The sequence below is a fragment of the Serinus canaria genome, chromosome 10, assembly GCF_022539315.1.
Source record: "Serinus canaria isolate serCan28SL12 chromosome 10, serCan2020, whole genome shotgun sequence".
Classification (NCBI taxonomy): Eukaryota; Metazoa; Chordata; class Aves; order Passeriformes; family Fringillidae; genus Serinus; species Serinus canaria.
Window position 1 is genome coordinate 12,498,796 of NC_066324.1, and position 18,298 is coordinate 12,517,093.

Sequence of the window (18,298 nt, forward strand, 5' to 3'; positions counted from 1 at the left end):
AAATAGCACGCAGACCATAGCATATGGATTAAAGATGCTGCATCCAGATCTGCTTGTTGCTATTATTCTTGGCTTGTGAATATTTTAAAGCACATGCCAACTCTTTGCCTCTGAAAAATCAATGCAAATTTGGCCATTGACTTTACAGAGCTGGATCAGAACTGAAGGTCTGTGCCCCCCACCCCCTTTTTAAATAAGTGGGAATTTTATAGGATAATGGTCCTGGATCATATTGATTGGCCTCAGCCAGGCTGCACATCGCCCTCACTGGAAACTGTAAAACCTGTAATGGGCTGAACACAATGGGGATGTGACTGACATGTGCTGAGGGCATTTGGGGCTCAGGGCTGCACTCTGCTCAGGGTGCTGCAGGCTGGGAGGTGTCACAGGAGACACCCAGCAGGCCTGGCATGACACCACTGCATGGAGCACAAACATCCATAACCCTGCACTGCTCTGTGGGCTGGTGACCTCAATGGGACGGGCTCTTGTGCTGCCCTGCAAGGACAGCACACCAGGCTGTGTGTCCCTGCCCACACTGAGGGGACAGTGCCCGTGCTGGGGGACAGACAGTGCCCTGCACAAAATGCTGCAGGGTTCAGCAAAATGGTGATGTGGAAAGCCAGCAACAGCATTTTGTCTTACTACCTCCTTCATGTATCAGCAGCATTGAATAAGGTAAGTACAGAGAGACCTGTGGGGTTTTGCAGAGGTGACGTGAACCCTACAGAAGAGCTGATGAATATATCAACCCCGTGCCAACCTTGTCACCTCCCTTAATCAGCCCCTGCCTCATCTGGTGGCTGGGTATCTCTATCTGTTGCTTTGTGCAAAGGACATTCAAATCAGAACTACATTCAAATCAGAACTACTGTCCTGGAAAAAAATCTTTCCCCTATAACAGCTGATGATGTGAGCCCACATCAGTGGGAGCCTTATTGACTGGTGAGGGTTTTGGATCAGGCCCTCCCCTGTGGTCATTTCCAGAGACAATTATTCTGCTAGCTCCTGCTTTGCCTTCTGTGACGTAGGGCCATTGCTCTGGGGCTGGCCAGGCTCCTGTGCTCTCCTGGAAGCCATTTCCCTTCACTGAACTTTGATTGTGAGGAATGGGTTATTGTCCAGGGTTTGAAAAGCAGACTCTGCAGATCCTGGCTGGATCCAGACACCCACTCTTTTCATACTCAAAATCAAAACAAAACACTGCTGCATGTGACTGCAAAACAGTCTACACATTTGTGCCTGTTCATCTGAATATGGGAATATGCTCTGTGAGATTTTCTGCTGAAAACATCATATATTGTCTGCTGCTTCCAAGCTGTCAGAGTGCACACACAGGAAATAAAATCTTAGTTTTGCAAAAATCAGAGGATCTTTACTTTTCTTTTAAACCTGGCTTCACCTCACTTAAAATAATGTTTTAGGTACAGTATTAATGAAAAGCTACTGCCATATAAAAGGAACATGGGTGTCAGCCAGTGTAATAATGGTAATGTAAAAATCATAGAAAGTTGATGTGTGACATGTACTGGCCCTGTTACACAGGCTGTGCACGCACGTGCATGATATTCAGGACACCCTCTTATCAGCTTTAATTACATTAGTAGCCACTGCTCATCTGTATCCTGTATAAAAGCAGCAAGGCAATCATTAGGAATAAGCATTGCAAGGTAGAGCAGAGGCTGGAGCACGGCGGCAGCGCCTCTCTCGCGGTTTGATTTGACATGCTTGCATAATCACGGATGGGATGGCTCCTTCTTGTTTCATTTTCAGTAACAAACAAAAAATCTCCTAACCTGAAACAATATGATGACAATTTTCCATAAAGGAAGAGGCTGAACTACTTATGGCTACAAAGACAGAGGAGATTGTATTAAAGGACCGTGAATCTGGAGCTCTTTGTTGTGTTCGCAGGGATTTTCAGGGTGATTTAGTGTGGATTGATTTGCAGTTTATTCTGCAGCCATTGTTTGTAATGTGCTTTGCAAGCTCATGTACTCTGAACCTTAATTGTTCTAAATTAAACTATGGGGACCAGACAGAACACATTTCAATCAGAATTACAAAATATTGCACCAAATTCCTTTGGGATACATAATCTCTCGCTATGTCTGCAGCGCTTGTATACATGAAGGAGGAGTGAGAAAGCATATTTAGGAAGACATTTTACTATAATTTAATTTACCCTTTTCCATTGGTAAAGCAAACAAGGACAGAGGTGGTGGCAGAAACAAGCAAGGGAAGTGGTTCTGGAGCTGCCTCACCGTGGTGTTTTTCGCACCCTGCGAGAGCAGCTGCTGGTGCACAATGCTCTGTGCAGGGAGGGAAGCACTGCCAGCAGCGAGGGGCTGGCACTGCCTGGGATCACAGAGATTGGCAGGGCAGGGAAGGCAATAAAAGCTTGCTTGGGCTAGCATGGGAGAAAGGAGCAATATAACTTGCATTGATTTGAACGATTCTGAGTGAAAGAAGCTCTGATATTAGTAGGGTTGGAGCCCTTTTAAGCCAATATGCCTTTACTGAAAGAGCTCTGTAATATTTGCTTGAAAAATACCTTTGTGTATCCTTGCTAGCACTGACCTGGCTCCTGGCAAGCTGGCAGACAAGGAAACCCCCTTCTTTTCCTCTTATTTTTGTTCAGGTAATTGCTTCCCCAGCTGAAGCTTCTCTGAAGAACCATGATAAAGAAGTTATATATGAAGATTTAATCTGGGAGAAAAACACTCGGTGAGGATGAGAAATAGAGTGAGAATGCAGGAATGGTGGCAAAAGCAGGAAAGGATTTTGGGGAAGGGCAGGTGGTGCCAGAGTGAAAAGCATGGCCATAGGGAAATTGGAGCTCAGGACAGCTCTGCCACCCAGAATCAGATGTCTGGCCTGCACAAAGAGCTCTTCTGCTCAGTGTGCCAAAGCTCTAATAGAAGTTTCCTTTTCTATTCAGCACTAAAGTGGGTTAAAATCATTAAAGAACATAATTTTTGTAGTTTACCATAAGAATATTCTTTCTATGTCTGTATTTGAGCAAGGTAGAGAGTGGCTGCTCTAGAGCATGGTGGATACTTCAGTGTCCCATACTTGGAACGGTTTCATCATAATTTTAGGCCATACTCTGCATTGCTCTTTGGGTGATTTGAGCTGGGACCTCCCAGCAGCAGGCTATCTCAGCAGCTTTGGGGGCAGAAGTGATGTCAGGATGCTAATGTGCCCCAGGCTGCACTTCCAGGAGACCACCTGAGCCTCCCTGGTGGGGGCAGAGGGGGAAAGAGACAACTCCCAGCTAATGAGGGGCATGCTGCAAGATCTCCTGAGATGGTCCCTGAACAGCAGCAAACTTTTGTGGCAGAAGTAAGGAAGGAGATGGGATGAAGGACAGAGACTGACGAGCCTTGGCCTCAGCAGAGGGTGAGGAGCTGTTTACATGGCCAGCCCTAGGAAGGCACCCTAATTTTGGGAGAGGAATTGAAGTCCTTTTCAAGCTCACCAGTATCAGTGCCTCTTCCTGTCACTTCCAGTCTGGAGAAATACAGATCAACTGAGCAGCAGCTCGACAAGCTCTGGAAAGTCACAAGTGATTTGTCAGAGCTTTTTTGCTGGGAGGTCACAACGAGCACGAGCGTGTTTAGGCACCGTATGTGTCCCTATTTATCCACTGCACCTGTGCTTCCATGCCGAGCCTGAAACAAACCCCCTCATACTCCATTTAGCATAGCAGTCTGAATTAGTTAATTTTAGTCAGTTGGTGATTGTTATTGCTAAGATCCACCACTGTTCTGCATTGCACAGGCATTAAAATTAGTGTGAAGATTGACAGCCTTTTCCCAGAAAGAATAAAAGTATCTGCACATTCATGATGAATATAAACAGAAAGGTCAAGACTCAAAAGCCAGCAGTCACCTATATAGTCTCCACACAGTAGACTGTCTCATAAGGTCACAACTCATTTAAGCCCTGTGCTTCCTATGAATGCTCTGGCAGATGTACATAAGTGAATGGCTTATTTATCATCAAAGCCTTAGCTCAAATATAACTTTATTAACAACACTAAGTTTTTACTCCTGTTTTAATTTAGACTAAGAAATGAAATTCAATGGTATTAGAAGAAATGACTCAAATGCTCAGATTGAGATAATACTGGCTGAATATATTGCTCTCAGTGCCTGCAATGGTCTGACAGCCTCTTTATATCAGTGATTTTCAATCTCTTCAATGTTTATGTATCTAAAATCTTCTGCTGGAGGTAGGGACCCTTAGAGTGAAAATTTAAGCCAACTGACAAGAGATTTGCTATCCTTGCTTATCTTTTATAGTACTCTCAATCACAGCCCATGGAGCCCAGGTGAAAAAGCACTGACTGAGGTATTTACATGGCCCTCCTTCCCACAGTACCTGAATACCCACCTCACCATGGATTTGTTTTTACTGCAACAATGTGAATAAGAAGAGCACTGGTTTTTCTCATTCCTACCTACCCAAAGAGCAGAGATATCAAGTAAAAATTCTAAAACCAGACAGAAATCAAAGATTATCTGCCCAAATCCATCCTTATGAATCTACTTAAAGTAAAGAAATCCAGTAACTCTTTTTTTCACACTATCCACGGGCAGGACTCTCAGCCACATTTATCCTTTGCAGCAGTGATTTGATCTGCTAGATCCTTATTTACAGGTTATTATTTGTTCAGCTTTGAGATCTGGCTTTGCAACATTTCAGAGTGTAAGAGAAGACGGGCAAGTGGTGAATTTTAGGGGCAAAAATGAGGTAAGAGAAGTCACTTATAGCAGTAAAAAGGCTGTCTCATTCAGAGATTTTAGGTTTGGTGCTAAGTTAAAAAAAAATAAAAAAATCTTTGCTCACAACCAAAGGCACCCTGTGTGCCTCTGCAGTTGGTCTGTGTGGGATCTCGATTGCAGCAGGGCTTCAGAAAGGCTGACTGCTTGCTCTAACCACTGGCTTATTTAGAGGGACTCATGAATAAAGCCAGCTACCCTGAGAGACCTCCTATGTGCTCTGCTGGTAACCAAATGAGATGGTAATTTGGTGACTTAAAAAAAAAGGACATCACAGTGGGTCCATCCCAGTGTATGCCCGATGTGACAAAAAACCCCAGTGGCACAAGTGGCAGCCTTGGCACAAAGCAAAGGCCTGGTAAACACAGACAGGGATTTGTCCATGTGAAATGCTGCTGAAATCCCACTTCCAAAGGACATTCAGAGTGTCAATCCCACCCCCACTGCAAGATGCATAGGACAATCCATGGGTAAATAAAATATATGCTGATTACAGAACTGCTTCCTTTTCTTTCCTCTAATATTGTCATTGGGACAAAAAGCAAAAAATACTTTTGTGGGGAACAACTCAGCAGCTACAGTTTTGAAGTAAAGCCTATCATTTGTACCGCAAAAATCAAAACAACCTTTTATTTGTCACTGCAGGGAGAAGAAGAAATATGATTCTTGTCTCCTGGCTCTGTAATGTTGTCTTCAGCTGTGCATTCTGTCCAGTGCCTTATCATGTCAGTGAAAGGAGGGATTCTGCTTCTTTCTTTCTTCCCTTTTCCCAGTCTTCCTTTCTTTCTTTCTTTCTTTCTCTGACTCTTTTTTTTTTATTCCTCCCTGTTCTTCACCTGACCTCTTGCTCACGTAACATCTGTTTTAAAATGGTCATTCCCTATCACCATTTCTTTTGGGAAACACGTTTCTAAGCCTAAGCATACAAGATTATAGCAGATTTCTTAGCTTACTGTGTAGTGTGTTTCCCATGTGATAGCTTCTCCTCAGGAAAGCTATTCTTTCATGCAGCCATAGCACCAGCATTGATCAGTGGAAAAGTTCAAGGCAGCAACTCATCAAGCACAGCTTCAATACTAGATTCCAGACAAGGTCTGCAATAAATAAGACCAGTAACAAAGCATCATATTTCCTCCTTACACAGAAAACCAACAGTGACACAGTTCTAAATTTCAGAATATAAGGACAATTTCTTCTCTGCATTGGAGCAAGATGAAAGCTGGAGGTATACTCTCTTTCAATATAAACTATCTTTAAGTAATTGTGAATTTCGAGGATGGTAGTCTTTGAAGTGTGCTAGCATATCATTTTAAATGCACGGGTTCTTACTGCAGGAGATTTTTCAGTGCCTTCACTGACGAGGACTTTGCTGTCTGAACACTGTGATAGTATTGAATATGAGTGTTTAGAATATATTATTCTGACCCCAGTGTTAGTTCCTGCTTTTTATAAAATATAATAATGGTTCCAAGATTTCAATGTTAGCTAACAAAAAAAAAAAAAAAAAAAAGAAAGAACAATCTAGTGCTGTAAGCAGATAGGAAAAAAATTCCAAATAGCAGTGCGATAAAAAAATATACACCCTATGAGGCCCTCACAGATTATTGCTATTGATTTCTTTCCTGGAGACGTGGAAATGTTACCAGATGGGGTGTTAGGCAGTAAGTGTGTGGGTGCAAACGCAGTTTATTGCTTGCTGTCTAGAAATCACTGAAAACCTTCACAATTCTGTTTGGCTGTGTCACATAAAAAGGTAAATTTTTTGCCCTACACCAGTCCTTACAAAAAGCTACATGACATGCCATGCAATGAGCATACAGTAAATTTGTCTCTAAGGAAAAAAAAAGATCAACAAGGGAATTAAACGCACACAGATACGTGCACACGCTTACCAGGGACCATAAAATGCCTTGCACATATTTGAGTATTTGTCCTCATCTTGGTCATATCCTTGCACTGTGTTGATTTAAATTAATTTGAAAGACTAAATTGATTTATTTCATGGTTTTTCTCTTTTACTTCTGCCTGGAACATTGGGTTCTGTCCTGTATTTTATGCTTATGGAAGTGCTAATAAGATTTGCTGTAGGTTTCTAAAAGTCAGGTACTGGAGCTGGAGTATAATGCACAACTGTGTCTGACCCCTCGGGGATGCACCCATTAAAAAAAAAAGGCTGACCTTCTGTCACTTTCTTCCTCCTCCCTTTTAATGATTCCTTCTATATCCTTTTGAGAAGATCTTTACAGCCCTTTGACCCCTGTTAGAACAGGAAGACTTAAACAGCTAAAAGTACCCTCAATATCAGCGGTTGCCAACAGGAGCTCAAGAGGCTTTTTAGGAAATGCCAGAAGACAATAACCTACATTTTCAATGCATTTAGAGCCAGGTCCACATTCAATATTGTATAATTCCCCTTTCGTTTGCTTTAGCACAGCACATGCTGCTGCTGAGCAGAGGCCTGACAGCACAAACAGACATTCCCTGGCAGCAAAGCTGCTGTTCTGGCAGCAAACCACTGCTCATGACAAAACAGCAAATCTCTGTCAGTTCTGCATGTTACACTTCTCATCTAGCCTTCAGAAAAACAAAACTGTGCGCTGTTGAAGGAGCAGGTGGTTCTGGATTTGCTCTGGCAGCACTGCCAACCTCCCCCTCCTCTCCAACTCCTGTCTTGCTGCTCCCTGAACCTCGTAACATCCTCCACCCCTGAGCCTGGCATGTGCCACTGCTTCCTGTGAAGAGAAGCAGCTCAGCAAAACCAGGTCATGCCAAGCAAAAACCAGGTTTTGGCTGCTCTCTGTGGCTGTTTCCAGGTGGCAGGGAGCACTCTGGCCATCTGCAGCACAGCAGCCCCGTGCTCACAGCTGGAGCACAGCTGGATACTGAGCTCAGGCAGCAGGAGCATCCGGTGGGAGGGAGCAAGGATGGGCTCACTAAAACAACACCAAGATGAACCCAAGGGGTGACAGCACCCTGGCAAACCTTTGCTGTGCTCAAGGAGGCTTGGTCAGAGAATGCAGTGGAGTCCTTGTGCCTTTCTGCAGTATTTAGATTCTTCTCTCTCTGGAAGAGCAGTCTCTGATTCTGCTCTGAGCCCCTGCCAGACAAAGTCAAGCAGGACAACTCTTCTGAGCAGAGCAGTGAGTGGCCAGTGCTGAGCCATGAAATTACAGAGGAATGAAAATCCCATGGACTGTTGCAATGGTATCGTGATCTCACAGGCATCTCATTATGTGTGTCACCAAATAAAATATCACTAAGCAATGTGATGAAGCCATCAGCTTTAAAACCCAGGGAAAAGTCTTTTGGGGTAGCAAAATAAGATAAGCCACTCAAGTCCCTGAGTCTTCTTTCTGTGGGGACACAAACCATAGGAGAAGAGCTGGAGCTGTGCTAAAATGAACCTGAGCCACCTCTCCAAGAGTTTGCAAAATGTTCCCTGATACAACCAAGCCCTTGTGCTGTCAATGCATCCAAAAAAAGGAAGTCAAACCTGAGTTAGACTGAGCAAATCAAGTGAGCAATGGGGATGTGCAATAAAAAAGCATTTCAAGAGGGACAATTAAACACTGACACTTTGTTTTCTTTTGCTATCACCCAAGACTGGTTAATGCTCATTGCTCACAGTGCATACTGACTTTGATAGCTCAAGCAGCTTTCTGCTAAAAGAATTTATAAGAATTTATCCTGATGCAAGTGTGCCTGTGTACTGCAGTGGAGTGCAGCCCCCCTGGCTGCTGAGGGTGAAGTTACTCTTGTGAGCAAAGAAAACAACTGCCCCTGGTTTGAGGGCATTTACACTATGGAGACTGAGCTGAATGACCTTATTGGGTCATTTGTAGGCCACTAGGCTTGGAAAATTGATGAAACCAGCCTTCATGGTGGGGATTTCAAAGACAGTAACAAGGAGATCCCCATATCAGTGATGTACAAGCCCTACAAAAGGAATGGCCATGAATATAATTGGGCAATACCCCACATAAAGGTGATTCTCCAGACAAGGAGGCATTTTGTATACAATTCACTCCCAAGGAAAGAGAGCCCTCTGCTATGTGTTTGCATGACCTAGTGGACAATATAACCAGGCCATAATAACCAGGTGGCCTCGGTGTCACACTGACAAAGGATGAAACTCAGTCTAATATTTTTCAGAAGGGCAGTACTTTGATAATTTCCCGTGGAAAAAAAGTGGCAGCCTCAAGGAAGAGGAAAGAAAGAAAAAGGTAAATTTTCCCAGCAAGCTTCTTGCTGCAAATGAAAAATGAATCACAACATGAGTCTGATAAACCTTGTGGGCCAAAACAAAGCACAGCCAAGTCCCCAGCTCTTGCTTTGTCCTCTCTGAGGCACTGTGTCCCTTGGGGACCAATTGTGCAGCTCTGAGTCCTTTTGCCTGGTGGCCTGTCATGGAGTCTGTTAGACTATAACTCACAGCTGCTCCTTCAGAAACATTTATTTTTGTTTGTTTGAATTTATTTCAGACGCACGCACGTGCACACACAGATACAAAAGCCTGGCCCTGCTCTTTCAAGAGGCCTGGAGTGCCCAGGCATTTCATTGTTTTCCATGCATTAGCTTCAGAGGACTTCAGGAGTAAAGGAGTATTTATTTATGGATTAGATTGACAGAGTGCTCCCTACAAGTGCTCCAGATTCATCTCTATTGAACTCTGTGCTCTCACTCTGAGGTTCTGATCCTGCAGAGCAAAGGGAACCCACCCCAGTGATGTTCTCAGTCCAGATGTTAAAGTTAAGAATATGTTTAAAGTGTTTGGGGACTGAAGCACCAGCCTCTAAATATCACATGAAAATAAATGCCCTGTGATTCTCACCGGCTCCTGAAGCTGTAAATCTTTTAAGTTTATCATGAAATATTAAATAAGTAAAGCCAACACCACAGTCAAGAATGAGTCTGACACTCAAGTCAGACCTTCCAGCCAGCAATATTCACAGAGTTCCTATTTACATAACCTGTGGAAATTACAGTATTTAGACATATTATAAAGCTCCTAATACCATAAAAAGGCAGGAATATTCTCTCAGTTTGCATCAGTACTTAACTAACCATGAGCCACCAAGTCTTAAATTTCTACTAAGTACATAAATCTCCCACATCAGATAGAATAGACTTCATGTTAGCAAAAAGCCCCCAGTAGAAGCAGTAATTGCAGTAGCTTGTTAATGAAATCCTTCCTTCAAAGGAGTGACTTTAGAATTCTGCAATAGCCATTGAAAATTACATGCAAACATTATGGTCATTTGTTATCATTATAAATTGTGATAATGTCATGGCTGACTTACAAAGATGATGACCTGAAAGGCCATGACATTATGACATTACATTTTATCAATAATGAAAAATTGCTTCTTTTGCATGATTGTACTGGAGGTGAGGCAGGACCCTGGAGCTGCTGGCTCCTGCAGACCATTCCCAGCTCTAGAGAGGAAAACAGACCAATAAAGAAACACTTGGGGGAAACAAACCAATCAACCAACTGCAGCAAAACTAGAGATACAGATAAAGAACACAGAGTATATTTACCTCACCGTATTTAATTTGGATTTCTGAAGGCCTGGATGATCTATGTCTTGAAAACAGCACAGAAGAGATTCACCCAACACAAGAGCTCTCAAAAGGCCCTTTCTAGTAGTTAGCTGGCACACTGAAAGCCTTGGGGACCAATGCAGCTCCTAAAGAGGAGTCCAATGTTTTCAATGGCATTAACTGACAATTCTGTTTTAGTTGTTTTCCAACCCAGCCTCTCTCTTCACTGCCTAAAGTGCCCCTCTACCCATCAGCTTAGTGACACATGGGACCCTGAACAGGGTGCCAGAGAGAGAGCTGGGAGGAGCAGGGTGTTATTCAAGGAAAACAGCTCAGCTGTTGCCACTGGCACATGTGCTTTAATTTGACAGCTGTACCAGCAGCCAAAAAGCTGGAGCCCTGCAGGAGATACAGCTCTGCCATGCACAGACACTTTCTCCTAATGCACTGAAAGTTCAGCTCTCAGCCACCTGACCCTGGCTGGGTGTTTACACTGAAAGAAGATGTAAAGTTCAATCTCCAGTCCCATCTTTTCTGAGGCATGGCAGAGCTGAACATCCTGAAGAACTGCAGGAAATGTGGTGACTTCCTCCTCTTTCCAGCACACTGTGATGCCCAAACACTTATATGTAAACCATGATCCCTTCTGCATGCTTCTCCTACTGCCTTCTGCCTCCACTCCTGAAACACAACAAACACCTGTGCAGGAGATACAGAGCCCCTCTCCTGAGATCCACCTGGCCTTGTCAAACCCTGCAAGGGGGTGAGTGCTCTACAGCCTCAGCACAGCCACCTGCTCTTTTCCAGGACCAGAGAACGAATAAGTGACTCTCACAGACTCACTGAACTGCTATAATCCTGTGTGCAACTGGCTTCTTCCCTCCTGCCTGCTCTTCCCTCACTGCAAGAGCTCCAAGTCCATGGCAGGATCTCCTGCAGCTCCCCCTGTCCCACAAATGCTGCCCCAGGCCAAGCCCTGGGCCAACAGATGGGCTTGGCCCCTGCCTGCTGCTGCCACTGCAAGCAACAAAGGCAGAGGCTGCCAACCCTCAGCCTGAAGTGAGTAGGGGCTATAACCTGAGTTCAGACCCAACCCTAAATTTCTCAAGCTCCTGGAGACAGTGGAGGGCACATTTAGCAAGGAGAGCAGCCTGCCTGGCAGAGTCCCCTCTGTGTCCCAGCCCACTGCAAGGGGGCTGCATTCACATTGCAGAGATGCCTGCAATGACATCTGTGAAAACGTGTGCTCTCTGTAATTGTTTTTTGTAGCAATATTTCCGAGGAGAGTTTTATGGTGAGTATGAAAAGAAATGCCCATAGTGGTTCTCTTACATACTACGATAAGTAGAAAAAGGAAAGTTGATCATTTCACTCATTTTACTTGCTGGTGTGTCAGGGCTGTCATGTTTCCAGCAAGCCTATGCAGGGATAGTTTCTCAGTAAATCAACATATAGCTGCTTTTATTTATTTATTTATTTATTTATTTATTTATTTATTTATTTATTTATTTATTTATTTATTTATTGGTAGAGCTTGAAAAACAGAATTAAAAAAAAGTTGGAAGCACTGTGGTACCTTCCCTATTTTCAGCTGCACTTGTTCTCTCAGATGGCAGTAGAGAGGCAAATACACACATACCACAGGCTGAAATTCCTAAAATAAGGACTACAGGATATCTAAAATCCCAACATTTGGGATGCAAAGTACATTTTGTCTATTTTTATCTTTTATGCAGGTATTTTATGGCAGGAATGTAAAAGACATTTATTTGATGCCATTACCTCTCAGTAGTAGCTCCTGTACATTTTCTCTTGATGCCACCATTTTTGAGTGATTTTTGTGGAAATTAAAAGCAGTAGTACCTGATACCTGAAAATTACAGAAATTGCCTTAATTGTCATGGAAAGGATGGCAGCAGCACAAGAGAGCTGCTTGCCAGCACACAGGGCAGAAGCAGAGAAAGGCTTGACCAGTTTTCACCTAAGAGGTTCACTTTTTGTGTGCACACAGGGTTCTGCTGGTGGTGTGAAATCCCAGGGCATCTGCCAAGATGTATTGCTTAATGTTCTCTGCTTTTCAAAGGTTCAGTAAGCAAAAGGGGTTACCCTGAGCAAGCTGCTATGACCATGACAGGAGCAAAACACCTCTGTGTATAAATTTGAAACCTTTAACCTCCTAACTGTCAAATTTCAATATTTCTGGTCACAGTGTTAAATGCACCCTAGCATTTTTATTGAAAGAGTTTTCAGTGTATCCGGATGGAAAAATCAAAGTTTCCTTTTATATTTACACACTGTTAGTAAGCTGTTAAAAGAAGAATAAAGCAAGGTGACTGCCAGCAATATTTTGTATTAGTGTAAGCTTTACAGCTCCAGCATAATAAAACAGCCTCCCAATTTGCTTTGTAACCTGTGACGTACACTCTAAATGACTTATGGTTACTGCTGCTCTAATACAGCCTACATCTTACTAATGATACACAGGCTGCACTCCAAACTGGGCAGAAAGGAATACAGGAAAAGATAAGATGGGATGAAATGTCTCTTATGAAAACAAATCTTTTAATCAAATCTAGTTTTCAAGTCCTTCAACTATCAGTGCTCATCTCACCTATTTATCTTTAGTTAGTTGTTTTTTTGCCTTTGCATGTGCAAAGAGCATGCCCACCATTGCTAGACACAGTGATATTACAGTGCCCTGCCCAGAGATGCCCTTACATTTTGGTATCCTTTCCTGCTCTGCCCGTTTTTTGTCCATTCCATCACAAAGACCTTTATGACAGCAGACAGGAGAAAGAAATCATGGCTTTAGAGAGCCACTTTCCCTTCAAACAGTAAGTAAATATTATCAGAGAGATGTGTGACAGTGATGGAGAAACCTGACATGGAGCCATCCCTTCCGGGGCATTGCCTGGCTCCTATTCCCTCCAGTGCAGCCACCACCAGCAGCTTCCAGGATGATATTTCTGAAGTCTCTCCAAGGTGAGACCTGAAATGTCACCACTGGCAGCAGTTCTGCTGCAGGGTGCTCCCCAGGAGCCCCTGGTGGCAGCCCAGCCCGCTCTGGGTGCGGCTGAGGAGCACAGAGCAGCCCCCACAGGGCTGCCTGTCCTCTGCTCCTAAGCCCTGCACAAGTCAGGATTGAACATTTGTTGTTAAGCCCTGCTGCCAAGAAGGAAATTTATTTTGGGGCAATGAGAGGATTACAACCCAGCTTCTGATCTGCCACGATCCTGTTTTACACCAGGGTGACTGCTGGCTGGAGTTAAGTTCCTGTGCTTTATGTGGAGGAGATGTAATCAGAACAAGGCTTTAAGCACCTATTTCTTCCACAGAAGTGGCTCTGGCTCACAAGGACAACAGGATGGCAGTACCAGATCCCTCTCAGAACTGGAGAGCACAGACCTGCTACTAAATAGATTTTTCAGTGGTGAAAGCAACAGGGCTCAGCACTTTTGGAGGGGAACATTTTCTTGGGTTGACAACCCAGATATTTTGTGGGTGGTGGATACAGAGAGAGCCCTGAGTGCCTCAGCAATTTTCTGAGCTTCTTACACAGCTCTGAGCACAGATAGCAAGGTGTTTAGAGTCACCCCTCCTATTCTAACTAAACCACTGTGGCCATTTCTGCCTGCAAGCTGCAGCAGGATCACCTGCAGGCTCTGTATGCCTAAAGCTTGGTCCTCTCCTCACCTCTGCATGGACACAGCACTGGCATGTGCAGCCAGGGTCTGCTTGCAGCCTCACTCCAAACCTCATTTCCAGGAGTCAGACTTCTGAATAAAAGGGCAGCAGAAGACAGGAAAGCAGCCTACTCCCCTCTATTAAATGTAGCATGTTACTTGCTGTGGGTGAGAAGTGCTCCCTGCTTCCTTGGTTGGGTGCAGCAGGGCTCCATCACCTCCCTCTGCTCTCCCCTGTGTCCCCCAGCATACTGCACTCCTCCCTGAGGCATTACTCTGGGTTGGAGAAGGCTCTAAATGCAGCAAGGCTGTAATTACTGGTGAGCAGTTTTAGCTGTATGCATTTCTCAGGGCAGTCCCACGTGGCTGGAAGCTCAGCTCTGGCTGGGGGCCATGGCATGGCAGGTCAGGCTGGGCACAGGGACTCCCAGGAGAGCCCTGAGCACGGGAACCACTCACACAGAACAACTTTAGAGGAGCCCTGCAAGGGCACAGCCAAGCCATCTTGCCCACATGGACACAAAGTCCCCAGCTGCTTCTCTGGGGGCAGGTGTTTGTGATTTATTTCAAGGAGGCACATCACTGACAGCTGGGGAAAGGTGTCTCACTGCCCTCTGACCTGTGACTCTGCTTGAAGAAAATGGGATGTCAGAATGCTCCTGCTCTGAAGATGAAGTCAGCAGCAGCTACTGGCATCAAGATGTTTAGATTCACTTCTTAAACCAGAGATAATTTCCATGGTATTGATAGAAAAAAAGGGGAAAAGTGACAATTGCATCTACATTCACCCCATTTTACAGGGAGTTATCAACAGCTCAGGAAGCTCCTGCCTGCTGCTCCACTACTCTACCAGCCCCTGATAGTGCCCATAGTTTTGCCAGGAAATACTTGCAGCCTTATTGGATTTCACACAGCTCACAATGTCACTACAACATGAAAATCAACAATTCTGCCATTCTGATCAGAAAAGAAAGGATGGTCAGTTATGCTCTCAGTCTAATGAAATACAGAGAGGTCTCAGACTAAAAAAAATGAAACAAAGTACAATGAAAAGGTGGTTGTGTCCCTATGATACACTAAGACCAGTTAGTGCTAATAATCCTTTGAAACACCCTATTCAAAAAGGTATCTGGAATTCTTATCACATTTAGGAACTTGCTTAAAACATTTCTGGATTTATCTGAAATCCATTGCTAATTGTGATTGGTTTAGTCTGTCGAAATGCAGGAACCAGAGCATGCACAAAGTCCTTGGTTTACCAACACTTCCTAAATCTATTGTGACAATGAAAAATAAACTTCATAAGTGGTTGTCCAGCACCTATTTATTTACTAGGAGTAATAATGAAATTCAGGCCTTTCAGCCCTAAGAGAGACTTCTCCTCAAAACACACCCTCTGCCTGCAGGCAGCACTGCAGGGCATTTCCCAGGCAGGAAAAGGTGTGCCAGTGGCCAGGGCACCTGCTGACATCATCCCAAGCTTTGCCAGGATGACTCTGGGGAGGTCACTGAGGCTCTGTGTGCCCTCTGCTTACTCTCTGGAGAGCAGCAGCACAGGGGGGGTCCCACAGAGCCCTGTGGCACCACGGGGGAATTGGGGCTGTTTGGCAGCTCCTGACTTTGTCCTTTTCTAGGGACACAACTCCTGCTGCTACTGCTCTTGTTTTCAAAACATACAATAATCTCAGTTTGGTCAAAGAACAATCAAATACTATGATTTTAACCATGAAATCAATAGTCATGAAAATGGCCCCAGCTCATTATCGTTCTCTTGGGAAGTTTTCAAATAGATAATGGCAGAAAGTTGAAGCTAGACTGGATCAAGCACTAATTGTAAAAAGGATGAAGGACAATTTTGAGTCTAAATGTAGGAATATTTCTCAGTTATGACTTTGAAATAACATTCACTTTTTGCAAATATTTAGGTAGATTCTCCTGGTTTCTCAAACTATTCCTTAATTTCTAAATGGGATCCTCAGCTTCAGCTCAAATGATTCCTTGGTGTTCATCTACTTGTTGTGGCTAAAAACTTTGTTGTACAGTGGAAGGCAAGGAACAAAACCATGTTTGTGTTGTGTAACCAGCCCAAACCAAATCCCCATACCCAGTGGGCATTGGGGCCAAAGCCATAAACAATAAAAGAATAGTTGGAGCAAGCCCAAGGACAAGCTGGGGCTGAAATTTATATCAACCATTGAGAAAACATTCAGAAATTACCATTTCTATTTTGTGTATTTACAAAGATGCTGAGCAGTTCACAGCTTCCACAGCAAAGGAAGATTGCATTAGAGAATGTTGCATGCCCTCTAACATTAAAGCCACCTGAACTTTGAAGAGGAAGGGTTCCTGTCTTTGCAGTGGCCTTGTGACTGCTGGGAGTTCCTTCAGCATCCCCTTAGATGGCTGGCATTTGGCTCATTTGTGGTGCTTCTATTCAATTGCTGACGGTGTGATTGAATTTACCATTTAGAGCCATTACCGTGTGTCATGAACCTCCCCAAGGTGAAAGGCGAGAATCTCCTCCCCTCTCCGGGGCTGCTGGCAGGGAGGTGCCGCGGGGGCAGATCCCATCAGGCACAGGAGGGGAAGGAGCTGGAGAGATCTGAGGAGCTCTCCAGCATCACTTCCTTCTCTTCCTCGTCCCCCTCACTGTTCCCTTCCCTCTCCAGTGCCCCACTTTGTGTCACTCCCCTCCTGTCCACCTAAGGAGCCCTGTGGCATCCGCTAGGAATGAAGAAAGGGACCTGCAGGGTGCATGAGTAGTTTTCCATACAAGGATAAAGGTGTGTTCATCATCAGTCAGAGTTTTCTGCCTTGAAGCCGAAACGTGGAAAAATAAAGAATATTATTTCTTTCCTTCCACGACCCATTTCCCTGCTCTGTAGCAACATTAGCAACGGCCAAGAAGAAAATCATATCTGCAGAGGAAATTTCTGGGCTTGATTAATGCTGTTTGTCAGTTCAGCTGGGCAGAGTGGGGCTGTGTGGCAGCAAGTCTCAGAGCACAATCCTTCAGGCAAGGCTGAAAGGGCTGTAAACAAGCTATGAAAGTTTAATGACATTCAAATATCTGAATGACTCCTCAAATGGTATCGTGGTTAGGAATTGTCCTGTACAGCTTTTGTAAAGAATTCACAGGGTTAATGACTAAAGAATGGAGTTCTGGTAATCAATATAGTCCTCTGGCTCTATTGATTGGAATCGCCTGCTTATTTTGCAGCTAAGATTTTTTAGCCCATTCAGAACAAAGACACCCTGGGGGACTGTTAAGTAAATAGGCATTTAAGACTTTTTCGTTGCTAAGAAAGTAGTTAATTATTATTAGTGCTTAAAAGTCTCAATTTAGACAGAACATCCCAATGAACATCATAATTTTGCTACTTTTCTGTATGTTTTATGCAAATGCATGTGTATTGGCAGCTGTTTGGAAGTGTGCACCCACTGGGCTGGACAAGGTGCTGAGGGAAGCTCCGCACCTGGAAGGCCTCAAGGCACTGAGAACCTTTGCAGGGACCTGTTCACAGAAAAGGATCATGTCCCCAGGCAGTTACAGTGTTTGTAGGGTCAGGACTGCCAAAAAATATGAATGTGCCAGGAAATCCCTGTTGATCTTTTGCTGAAAGATGACATTCACAGAGGTGGAGGAAGAGGAGTGCCTCAAAAGGGAGCTGGGCTTTATAGATACAGTAAAACCAGAAAGTGGTTCACTAAACAAGGAGCTTTCTATTTTGTCATGCATGTAAAGATTTCCTGCTGATGTCCCTGTTTCTGCAGGCCAGAGGTGCAGAGGATCACCACATCACCTAAGGCAGGTGGACACTGGCAGGGCAGGGAAAGCCGCAAGTGAACGTTCCTTATCTGGCAGGCAGCATGGCCTCAGCCTCTGACAGCAGCTGGGGGCTGACTGCATTCCCTTCAGCAGATTTCAGAGACAGGGGAAACTCCAGTTACACATCTTTGATGGAGGGTGTGATCTGTACAGTCAGACTGGGCCTGCCCTGGCTTGCAGTGCTGCCCTGGCCCTGCACTCCAGCTGAGATGCCTCCTGCAGAACCAGCTGCAAACAGCCCCACACTTGGCCCTCAGACCAGCCAAAGCTCCTGCCAGATCTCCAATGTTTTCACAGAAATCATTATTACTACCATTCTTTTCTTACAGCCACACAAATCTTAACTTCTATTTGCCTTTTTTTAAAGCAGAAGCTGCTCCTTGCTGGCAGAGGAAGGAGAACAGAGCGATGCTTTCCCACTGAATGGCAGATGGTGGTGGAGCTGTGATGCAGGT

The 18,298-nt window shown here is 44.4% G+C and overlaps 1 long non-coding RNA gene across 2 annotated transcripts in view; it reads left to right on the forward strand.

The window, feature by feature from the left end:
- The first annotated feature begins 491 nt into the window (after nucleotides 1–491).
- LOC127059989 (uncharacterized) overlaps nucleotides 492–18,298 on the forward strand; it is a 72,561-nt gene continuing 54,754 nt past the window's right edge. For both annotated transcript variants that reach the window (XR_007778431.1, XR_007778432.1), the window contains exon 1: nucleotides 492–678. This is a non-coding gene — a long non-coding RNA (uncharacterized LOC127059989). The remainder of the gene's footprint in view (nucleotides 679–18,298) is intronic.